Source organism: Dromaius novaehollandiae, chromosome 1 (genome assembly GCF_036370855.1).
Source record: "Dromaius novaehollandiae isolate bDroNov1 chromosome 1, bDroNov1.hap1, whole genome shotgun sequence".
Taxonomy (NCBI): domain Eukaryota; kingdom Metazoa; phylum Chordata; class Aves; order Casuariiformes; family Dromaiidae; genus Dromaius; species Dromaius novaehollandiae.
Genome location: NC_088098.1, coordinates 184555720 through 184568642, shown reverse-complemented (window position 1 = coordinate 184568642; position 12923 = coordinate 184555720).

The window sequence follows — 12923 nt, the reverse complement described above, 5'->3', positions numbered from 1 at the left end:
TTATACTGATAATTGTCTCCAGGGTATTTGTCACTGGCAAGGTAAATATCATTTGGCTTTTGCTTTCTGGCTTTTTGCGAAAAGGCTAAGTTTTTAATTTACAAATTCTCTCCAGCCTTTAGGTTCCCTCATAGCATGATCTCTGTCTTATTTTTTAACTGGTTTCTAACCTATTTTACTGTTCTCATGCTAGCTCCCATTTTCTCCTGCTTCAGTGATAATTCTTTCCTCTGGCCAGTGGATTAAATGTTTTACTGACAATGGAGAGATTAGAATTACCCTGTAGCTTTTGTCTAAGAAGGTTACTTTAGCACAGAAAGCTACCACTTTATTCTGGCACAGCCTTCCTCTGCATAACTCCTACTGCAGTTTATTCCATCTATTTCCATGTCTCTATTTTTTTTTCTTTCAAATTCATTTTAAACTTTTACTTGATATTGAAATCAGGCTTTGGGCCTGGCTTTGTCTGGTTTACTGTTTTCCATCCTTTCCCTGAATATAGGTGTAACTCACGTACAATCTTAAAAAAAATGACTGTCATGTTAGCAAACTCTACAAATACTAGAATGAACATAATTTTGTGCCTTCAGCTTGAATCCAGTAATGTTTTGTGCTTTTATTCAGTCTCTATCATGGTAATGAGTTTTTCCATTCTTTCCTATTATTAGTACTTCATTTGCCTATACATTTCCAAAACCAACATTCACATAAAAATGGCAGCAAAAACTTACCTTTCACTGAAAATATTGTAAAAAAAGAATTCAAGTAAGGGGAATTGTATAATGCAGAACAACTACTTCAGGAATTTTTGCATTTGAAGTATTGCAAATAGCGATTACAGACATTTGCAAACATTAAAGATAATTCTTTCAAATATGTAGGACATTATTTCTGAGCAATTATATATCGATATATATATATAATATATAAAGATTAAATTTTAAATCTCAGCATTAATTTAAAATCTTGAATTTCAAATACAAGAAATTTAAACAATGAGTTTTCATTTTAAAAGGCCTTTGTTTTGCTAGAAAAGTCACCTGAGGAGCAGGAGAGAGAGAAGCATAGTAGTGGTATTTGTAATAGCAGCAATTAGCATGGTGCACTGGGATAATATACGGATAGAGACTCTACCGATTTGTAGAGAAGTTGAGAAATCAAACAAAGATGAAGGTCACTAATAGAAAGGTTTCCTTTCTTTGTATTAAATTCCAAGAGGTATTAAATTTGTAGGCTGTGACTAAACTAGATGCATTTAAATACTGTTCTCACCTTCAATGTGCTCAAATTTTAACAGAACATTTCTGATAATTTATTTTTGTTTTATTTCTATATCTACTGCATACCAAGTTCTCTTTCATTTATACTATTCTAGTGCCTACCTGTGTATAAATGTACGTATAATTTGTGTGCATAAGTGAGTGCCATATGCATGCATGTATTAAAGGCTGTTTATCTAGAAAATTCTGTATTTTTTATTATCAAGGGCTTCAGTTAATGAAAAATAAAAAGTGTATGAAAGAGGAAGTGAAAAGACAATTGAAAGAAGGGACAGAAATGGAATATCAGTTAGTAACTAATTAGCAAAATTTTCATTTGGCAGAGCTCTGGCTGAGGAGCCCAAGATCTTGTCTTGCTAAGGCAAAGAGTATTTATTCTTTAAAAGGGTGTATTTGATATAGTGTATGCAATGATCCTGTGACTGGGACACAGTAATATCTGTATAGTTTAGCTGCAAAAAGTGTGATTGAAATTCTTCTACGGCTCATTTAATAGCTTCTATGAACCAGCTCTTTTACCTGTGCCAAATGGTATCCCCATCTCATATATAAGTATCATATTCTTATGTGAATATTTGCATGTCCTTGTTTATAATTCACATTTATATGAGTATTCAAGCATGTGAACTGATAATTTTCCAGTACATTTTTTCACAGAAAGCAAAAGTCAAAACTGGAAAGTCTGAAAACCTCTCAAAACAGATAAGTGAATAAGGCTATAAGAAACTCATTTTCAGTTTTACAATATTTGCCCAACTTTGGAAACAACAAGATTTAATCAGATCCAGCTGCCTTTTGCCTCCTACAAGGTAATGCTTTCTTAAGATATGCTAAATGGACCTGACAAAAATATGATTGAATCAAAATCCATTTCTTCATATCAAAAACTCACAGCAAAGTCACACCTGGTCGTAATATTGTCTATCAAGATCAAAGATATTGTGCTGTTATTGCAGAATGTTAAATGTATTTTTAGATATGACATGATAGGACATCAGTGATTAGGAATGTTCAGAGCTTAACAGTTGTGAAGGAAAATCCAAATGATAATCATGTTGTCTTTCCAGAATGTATGAATGAATTAAACCGGAATTTTATCTAGTCACAAATACCCTGGAAACTTAATTGCTAATTAAATGCTCACAGTAGAATTTTATTTTATTCTAACTTGGTAATTTGGAAAAGTACTAGGCCAATAAAAAATATCTGTATAGATTTTAAAATATTTTATTCCTGTTGCCAGTTGGCTGAAAAATACCCGCAGGAGAACACACAGTGGGACTTACACAGCACATAAGTTCTGCAATAAGGGCATTTACTCCAGATTTACTCTAATTTTGGCTCTTTGAAAACTCTTTGCCCTGGCTGTTTGGCACTGCAGAAAGATTCCAGCTTGGAAGGTGTTTGTTCTTTCCTTTATTTTAATATGTTTTGGCAAATTCAAACCTGTTTTGAGGAAGGTTTTTCAGGTCTGCCTATTATGAGACTCACCAGATCTCTCTTCCTTTTCCCTCGTGTCCTTCAGCTTTTCTACCTTTGCCTGGTTTCTTGTGGTTCAAGTAACGTATCACAAATAGAATTATAAACATGAATTGAAGAATCACTTGCTGATCTATCTAATATCATTCAAGGGCATGGGCACGGGTCCAACAAAGTGTTTAGACTCCTTACTGTTATTTAGGCTTCCAATGTTCTTCCGAAATCCCTTTCACTGACGTTTATTACCTCACAATTGGGGTGGACTAAAAGCATGCCCACAGGCAATTAAGGAAATTCAGCTAATGGGTGATAATTTATTAGGCCACTGTAATTCAATTCCATCCTGTTGTGTGCCTTAGCTCTTAGCAAGCTCTTTCAAATGAAGTTAATTCAAAAGCTTTACTTAGTACGTTTATGGTGGCAGAGACAGGCCTTATCAAATTTCTCAAGGATATGTTATTACATAATGTTTTTAACAAAATTACAGCCTTCCTGCCTATCCATGCAGACCAGGACAAAAGCATTACCTAAAGCTATTAAAAAAATACCCAAACAGCAATTTCTCTATTATAAGAGCGAATGTGTTATACATCGGAAGGGTGACGTTTAAAGTGAACTCTTCCCTACAGATGGTGACTCTAAGCATGCTAACTAATACGTCCAAATGTTTTTCCAGAGTTTCTCGTGTGTGGTCGTATATATGCCACAGGGTCACCTGGCGGGTAGCAGCTCCTGGTAGTGAGGTACTTAAGGCCCCGTCTTGTAAACTCATGTTCAAATGAGTCATCCTCGTGTACGTGAATGTTCCCATGACTGCTGAAAATTCATGCGCACACAAATTGTGCAGAATGGTTCTGAATGGCTTTTGCTCTGGGTAACAGCTGAAGTAGAAAATCTGTCTCTAAGTGGCTTTCTCTTGAAAAGATTAACTTGCTGGAACATTAAAAATGCCAAATTCAGCAAGAACAAAGATATCTCTGTGGGTGAGTGTGACTCAAGTCCTATATTACTCACAGTGAAGCAGGTTGGCAATGGCATTTAGGGAAGAGCAGGTGTAGTGTTACAATTAAAATACTTCACTTCCCAGTCCCACCCACCACCTCTCTGTGAAAGAAAAAAAATCAGAACTGATGCTTCCAAAGTAAAAAATGCCATAAAGAAACCAGAAACCAAGTATGAATCAGACTTATTTCTCAGGAAAAGCAGGGAAAGATTAATGCTGGGAAGCACTCTAGGTTTTTAGAAAAACGGTGATACTTCTAGAGCCACCCAAAGGATGGGGCTATGATGTGCCTGTTAAGGAGTTGTTGGGCAGGTGGAGGATAAGACTGAATTTTGTTTTCAGAGTAATGAAATGCCAAAAATGTCTGCTAGCGCCCACAGCTGTAAACAGTTTCAAAGTACAGAAAAAAAAAATCAATAGAAAAGAGAGGCAAAGCATCCATATGTATCAGAAATAAACTAGCACAATAAATTTTCTGTAGTTTGCCCTCTTTCTCTTATTTGTGTGAAAAGATATTTTGCCATAAAGATTGTTTCTTTCTTTTTGTGAAAGCCAGAAAATAGAGCCTGTTTCATGAAAAGAACTCAAATGAGGTCTGAATGTACTGTGTACACGTTCTTCATATAGAATCATTACATTAAATAATCATTTAGCAAGGGATAAGATATATCAGTGAAGAGGGCTAGCTATGTACCAGTGACAGAGACAGTATTCCAGCAATTATAAGTCAGATCAAACAAATCTTATTATAGGAGCAGCAGCTAAGAACAGCACAGCTGTATGAAGACCATATTGAAAGCTGCATTTCCATTGTACATGTGGCTGTGATTTAGAGTTGAATTTTTATGTGGGTGCTGTTATGCATGTCTACTTGAATATAAGAGAAAGGAAGACTGAAATGGATAAAAAGAGAAAGGGATGACAGTAATGACAGAATGAATCAGTCATCTAATATTTGCAAACATTTTTTTTCAACAACTTGTTTCAATGAACAAACAATATATTATTCTGAATATTTTTCTGTTATTTGTCCAGCTCAAACTGAGAGCTGAATGATATATACAGAAAGTTAAAAGAGATCAATATTTGAGAGATAAGACCGTGGTGGCCCAAAGGACTATGAAAATGTATTCATTGTCCAGGGAGAAGGGATGGCAAACTTAGTGCTGAAACTGTTTTAGAATGGAAAATTGGATTTTTCAAAGAAACGCCTGCCCACCAGAAGTGATTGAAAAGGAGAGAGGCCCTTGAAAAAATAAGTTTAGATGAAAAGTCAGTAATTTAGTAATTTAGGTATGCTGCCAGAGTACCTCGGGAAGCTACAACACAGGTATCTAAGTGCTGAGGAGGCTTGATGCAATTGCCTAAACACTAATGTCTGTTGCCATGCCCTGTCTGTAGGACTGGTGAATATGACAAAGCATCCTGCAGGAAAGCCAGGCTCTTTTGGAGAGGGAGCTGGAGGCCGGGTGTGATTGCCGCAGGTGTTTCAAAATACTATACGCTTGTGCTAAAGCCACCAAATGGATACCTAGAACTCTTTTATTAAAAATAGGAGCTTAGAAACCCAGCAGACATGTCAATATCTACCTGTAAGTGTCTACAGTCTGGAGCTGTATCCTCCCTTACGTTTTTGTTGGCTGTACTCCCCAAACAGCCCATATCTTCCATGATTTATTTCGCTTTTCAATGAGAAAAGAGAACATTTTAAAAGGTGTGGAGTTTGGGCCTGAGTTCTCAACGGATAGCTCTGGCACAGCACTGTGTATAGGCATGCTATTTACACAGCACTGAAGAAAATTGTTTAGTTGATTATTGACTTTTCTACTCATAGCTAGCCTTTAATTAATTGAATTCTTGCAATATTAAAATAACAGAGGTGCAAACAGGCAAAACTGAGTCCCAGTCCCAGTCTATGGGCTATGCTTTTGACTACCGTACTCACTGATTTTATTTTTCTGTGTTAGGCTGTTTCTCTATATTAGCTATCTCCTGAGGCCTTCCCTGAAATAACCATCCGATCTTCCCACTTAAAGTTCCTTGGAAAATAAGGAGACAACAAAGCCAAAGGCTCCATCTTCAGTAGCAACAGAGATGGGCAGTGAGAAGATGTGTGAAATGACAAAAAAAAAAGATAAAAAATTACAAAAAAATGACACCAAATGATATGGCCTGTGTCAACAGGATTCCTGAGGAACCTCTGGAAGAAATAAAAACTGTCTACATCTACTGGAGACCCTGAGGCAAGGTATTTGGTCTTCCCGTCACATGCCTTCTGCTATGATTAATCTTCTCAGGAGGATTAGATGGTGCAGGGAGATATAAATTATGTATAACTGTACTACTTTGGGGAAATTTGGTCTCCCCAGTCAACTCAGACTACTCTGGAAATTTCCTGCACATTTTTATTACCTACTAAACTGCCTTACTATAAGGCTGGAAATGATAACTTTTTGATGTCAGAACTCATGGGAAAATACCTTTTTGAATGGCTCACAGCTGTGTGAATGATGATATTGTCTGCTACTAAAGAGAAATCAGAGATATGGTCACTATTTGTTATCATGTCATTTTATACATCATTTTATCACTTGCACTATCTCTAGTACCTAGAATTGTCTGCTCAAAGCTTTTTACCCCTTTACTGTAAGTTGCTGAGTTATTGCTAGTGAAAATTGCATTTCCTCTTGAAAATGTGTAGTGATGTAGTTAATCAAAGTAAACAGTAAAAGGATGCTGAACTTCACATAAGTTACGAGTCTGATTCTGTCACCCATACTTCCATTGAATAGCTCTTGCTGAAGTGAGTCCTCTTACTGAGGATAATTGAACTATTCAGATGAAAAAATGTTACCCACTGTTTATAGGAATTGGAGAGTTCGATTCTGTATGCTCGGTGCTTGGAGTGAACTCGCAGAGAATTCTGCATTAGAGTAAACATATTTTGTAATTTTCAAGAATGATAGTAAAAGTTTTCATCTCTTAGTTTTCTTAACTTTTTATGTCTGTCATGCAATGGCTGGTGAGCAGCAACTAAACTTGTCTAGTGATGCTTAACTGTCAGCCCAGCTTGTCTCTTTAATAGTAATGAGGTAATTCTAATTGCCGGTGATAGCTGCTACTGAACTTTGCCTGTCCTGTGGAGCAGGTGGAGAGATGATTTTATGAGAGGCACTGACACCTCTCAGTCTGTTTTTGTGATAACTTCTTCTACTCAGTAGTGACAAATGACACTGCTGTCTGCATATATTTGTTAGGCAAATCAGATTTGCAGTACATATAAGTATACATTTAAATATTTGAAATCTAGTGGATGAGGTCCCTTGATTGTTAAAAGGAAATTTGGATTTCAGGCAGCGTATGTTATAACTTCCAGAAACCAGCTCTTAAATTAACAAGTCACTGAGTTCTTCAAAACTTTTTCAAGTGCTGATTAACAAGGCAATGCAAACCTTTTACAACTTTTTGCCCTTTCCCTTTATTAAATGCCTGACATTTAGCAGCATTAATTGATGGAATATGATGAGTCTTACTACGTGTGCTGTGTGATGGAACATGATGCAAAACCTAACGTGAAATCTGAACTGAAATATTGCCATTAGTTTGGACACCCACTGTTTAATGTGATTTTTTTCTGAAGAAAATTACTCACAGGAGCAAAGTGTTCCAAGAGGATGTGGTATTGCAGGAGGCTGGCACAGCCCTACATTAATCTTTTTCCAATTAGAACCTGGGAACAACTCTGGTGCCTGGAGGGCTTCAAGATTTCCTCAAATGTTACCTCTCCATTAGCAGCTTCAAGAAGGTGTTTACTCACAAAAAAATAATTTTTCTCCGAATAAGTGAAAGTGAGGGTGGAAAGAAAAGAGCAATTCAAATGTTTGAATTGCAATGCAAACAGCCAAGGTAACATAACAGAGCAGAGAGAACTACTAGTATGCTAGGTAGATACTGAGCAATAACAGATGTTAGAAATACAGTGCAATAGTTATCCTGAATAAAATGCAGGTATATATTTTGAAGGAGAAAACAGAGGATTCATGTAAGCCATGTAATAATGTTGTGTATCAATGACAAGGAAGAAAGGAGGACTTGAGAAAACATAAGTTGTTAACTCACCAGAGTGTGTCAGGGATGAATTTCAAAACAAGTTCTAGTGAGGTAGTGCTAGAAATAAAATATGGATGATTGGACAGGGTTAAAAGTCTCTGAGTATTGTCAGGGAACAAAATATTACCACATATTGTCTCATTAGGGCAGATTACTTCTTCACGGATACAAACTAGAGAGCAAATGGTTGTAGAAAGGTAGAACCCAGCCATTTCTGGATGTGATATCCAACGGGTTTCTTCATCAAGTACCAAAAAAAACAGGAAGTCATATGAGGATATAAATATGAGTTTTGATAATGAATAAATTTTGGAATGGTTAGCCATAGAAAATAAATTTAGATCAAGCACAGTTTCAGTTCAAATCAAAGGGAAAGAAAGCAACACTGGGCTGCTTTCAGTTTCAAAGGACCAACTTCTGGAAATTAAAGGGAAATGGAGTCAACGAGACTGAAACACTCATGAACTTGAACTTGAAGAAAGCTTGACTTTTTAAAATGTCAATGGTCTAAAAATTATTTGAAATTGTACTAGCTGTTCATCTATTTTTGTCTGGAAATCTTATCTATAGAATATTTTCCTGTTAAGATAGTTTAAAATAATTTTTGAACTTAGTATATAGTCAGTAAAGAAGGGTAAAGCTTATAAATCCTAAAGTGTAAGGTTGCAGTAGGACTTGCCAAAATTCAAGTTTTTTCAGTACGTGAAGGAAATTAAAGAATGCATTGAACCATTCTTTAGCCAAAAGTAAAAGGGCCAAAAAGTGTGATTTTTCTAATGTGGACAGCATATAGTTAACATTTAAATCACCTGTGACCTAAAGTGGCTGGATAATTTGCTTCCATGTTAACACAGATGATAAAACATGAAGTCAACTCAGGATGGCCTGTGGGAATGAGGTATAGAAATGGAAATGGCAACATTTAATTCAAATAATTTGATATAATCATTTGGATGATCTCAGTAACAGACTAAATGTGAAAACCAGCACATAAAATTAGATAATGAGGATTCAGATAATAAGTCTATTCAGTGAGGAATGGTAGTGTTCTCCACAATATGCCAAAATAAGTTTTGAAGGATAAGAAAAATTGAGCAATTGATAATGCCAAGCAAATCTAATACATTTTTGGATAAGGCGGTATATTTTCCAGATAGAGGGAAAAAATGAATCTATTTAGCCTTCTAAAAGAAACAGATATGTCACATGGGAAATTATTAATTCATATGGAGAAGATGGCTGTAATTATATGCAAATTAACAAATTGGCCAAAAGATAAACTACATGGGATTGTGCTGGGAAGGGAAACTACTTGTCTGAAAGGAAAAAGCCAGTAGAGATCCTCAAAAGTATTTGAGGACTGATATTAATGTTAATTTTATTCTTAAAAACATGAGGAGGAGGGAATACGCAAGTGAGGAAGACACTGTAATTCGAAAGATTAGTTTATTACAGTAGGAAGAACTAGATGTTTTTGAGGATGTAATTGTAAAGTTGGATGAAACTTAATTGTATCTGATAAAAGGCCATGGATGAAGATACTATCAGGTGCAGATTCACCACCTGCAAATGATAGATATAGATTAGGTGATTTATTACTATAAGAATGCCTCAGACCCATGAACGAAATGCAGTTGTGAAAAGGACAAATGTGATGGGAGAATGTTAAAGATGATAAAGTAGAGAAATACTAATTATATAAGGGTGAAAAGCATGCTTTTCAGAATTGTGGAAAGACTGTTTTGAACAGGAGTATCTGTAAAGAAGGCTACCAGAATAATAAATAACATTATTAGGTTCAATTGGGAATTCTTAGTCACATCTCCCCAGTGTTTTCAAAAGGAGAAACCAGATAACTTGCCAAACAAGACCAAATAATGCCGTAAGCCTGCCACTACTCTATCTTTGCAAAAGCAGACATATGGAGGACAATGAGGATCCAGAGGTGTGCTCAGCTGGTATTACCTCTCTGAAAGACCTGTGTCTCACATCTGATTTAACAGTTTTACAGATCTACAAGGAACAGCTGAGAAAATTTTTCAAATTTGTTTTTCTTTATCGGCAAAGAAAATTTATTGTTGCAGACATCCATTCCCATCTGAGATATTGTCCACACATGGACACCAATCACCTGACATTGTTTTAATTAGGAGGCAAAGGCTCATATAATTGAAAACCCAGTGGTCACAATAGCTATAAGATGGAAACTGTACTGGATTATCCTTTTTCTTAGATATTTCTTCTAGAATGATACATATCAGTTGAATTAGAAGGCCCCAGATTTTCTTGGAAGTAAGGGCTGCGTAGGTGTGACTACAGCCAGAATTGGACTTTTCATGAGTCCAGAGACAGCACATATTTTATTGGATCTGAGACGTCTTTAACATTAGGACTCCTGCTAATACTGACAGGCAAAAGGATACATTTTTTTCAGAATTAAGCATCTGTGTACAATATGAGAGTTTATGCTCAGTGCTGGGAATAACATCAATCCTTTGAAACTCCTTCCAGCAGAGATAGTTTGAGGTTAAGCGTTGTCAGTGGTGAAGATGGAGGTTTGAAAGGGACTCGCTACATAGGAAAACTTTCTCCAGGCAAAATGGAGGGGTATTTTTCCAGTGAACAGGCTGTTCCTTGGACTGTTGTCTGAACTGAAACATCTTCAGATGATGGATTTTAATTCTGCAAAACCAAGAAAACAGTAAAATACTCAAGAGTTCTTCTGTCTGGCACCAACATAGGCTTTTAAGTTCAAAAGAGACTCTTTAATTTCTTCCAAATCCCTGCTAAACCTGGTCTGCAGGAAGTCAATGCAGAAAAAATAAACCCTTTATCTAATCTTCTCCCAATATATTCAGCACAATGAATCTTTTCTGGGTATCACATTTGAACATGACTTTTTTCACCTGAGAGCTGAACTCAGGCACGGTCACTAAGCTGGACGTTGAAAACAATATTTGGCCAGGTCCTCAAAGCACCAGAAAATACATTGCAGATTAGCACTTCTTTCTTTTCTAAACACTAAAGAAAGGTCTCCTATGGAATACTCTTTTTGAGGTGCTTTTCTCCCATATGTATATATGCATAGACAGAAACCCTTGCTATACACAGCCAAGATGTTCTGGCTTTGTTCTAGATGCTAGAGAGGTCACCCGTTGTGAATTGCTGTACTTAAATTGGTTTAGTGCTCTGAGGACAATACAGAGCTAACCATAAATTGTGAAGCTTGCAGGACTTCATGGATTGAGTGCTTGCTTGATTTGCTTTTATCAAAGATCAAGAATTTTAAGAGTGACCTAAACGGGATTGGAGTATTAGGCAATCCACTGACTACCTTTTCCCAATTAAAGAATATACAAGAGGTATAATTGATTTCATTTAATTTTTTATGTTTGCAATGTGGACATCTACCATAATTCTATTTATCTTAGGGTCTCTTTATATATGCTAGAGAAATACAGTCACTTTTAGGGATGTGCTTAAACTGGACTGTTTGAGAGGAAACATGTTCCAGTTTTCAGTTTTGAGTTAGATTTGGCATTCTGTTGCATTTTCATTTAATTTGCTCATTATTCTACTCTATATTCAGCAGAATAGCTATTTGCTTGAGGTGAATTTCAATTATCTTCTCATCAGTTGTTTCTTAAATATTATATTTCCTACTCTTCTTCAGGAGATTTCTCATACATTATAGAATTCCAATCAACATTCCTCAGAGCATTCAGCCTTCTTTCACTGTCCTCTTTCTCAAAGTCAAAACACTTCTAGTACACAGCATTCTCTCTTGAGTATTTTGAATTCGATGATAAGCTGATAAGTAGATCCAGTATCCTCTGTATCTGAAATGTGATTTCTCATTCTTAGCTCATTTCTTAGGATCAGGTGTGAAATAGCCTTGAACCATAAAACCTGTTCAAGGAATTACTGAAAACAAACCAAGCCTGTGCTAAGAACATGTAACTTTTAAGAATGTGCTCTTCTTTATAATTGCATTTCTGTTATCCTAATCAATATCAGAGTAATTAAAATGCCTCATGATCAGTTTCTGCCTTGTTCAGAAGGTGTCTCTTATCTTTAAAAGGCTGCCATGATCTACTTTTTCTAACCTCACTAAAGGTTCCTTGCCAAAAGCCATTTAACTCCCTATTTGGCCATAAATTAGACTTAAACTGCCTCTATGATCAGAAAAACATGTGTAGTTTTTCCTTTTATGCTACATATCATCCCTATGTAGTTATATTTTTCTAAGAACTGCAAGATATTTTCATAAGATTGTTTTAACTTTTTATCAGGTATTTTTATCAGCTGGAATCTGATATTCTTTCTCTAACTTCAGTGAGACTAAGGGGCCTATAATAATCTGCTTCAGTAAAGGTGAAAAATCTATTTCTGTTTTTTAACCTCCACCTCTATACTTACTGTCCCTGCTGCCAAATGTTTAGCTTGTGGCATGGTGCATACCCCTGGGCTGTGAGTTTTGCTTGGAGATGAAGCTCAGCATTCCAGCAACTATAAAAACTGAATAATCCTGGCTAGGTTTGGGGATCTTTAGCAAGATGTACACTTGTACAAAAGCCCTCTATGGAGCTCATCTGAGCATTTGAACTTGGGCAACTAAAAGTTAGACAGAAAAGGGAGAGCTACCCACCTGGAGCTCCCCTTCTAATCAACGCAGGGAGATACCCACTTCCAGAGGGCTATTCACCTCATCTTCAGAGAGGGACCTAAGTAGGTCAGATAATTCATCCTTTGGAAGTGCCTGACATCTACAAACCTTTTGCCTGACATCTACAAACCTTAATTATGTCAGGTGAATCCCACATATGAACTCTTTTCAGCCTCACAGGATCGGCTGAAAGGCCTACTGTAAAACTGTAAAAAAGAAAAGTCTTTGGGTCCCAACCTTACTCCTTTCATTTGCTTGCTCATCTAAATCCCTCTCTGCATCCTGGTAAGTATATTAAATAGAAAACTACATCTGGAGCCCAGCCACCAAATCATTTCATTACTCTAACTACAGTTGCAACCATTTCAGTGTTCTTTGGTCATTC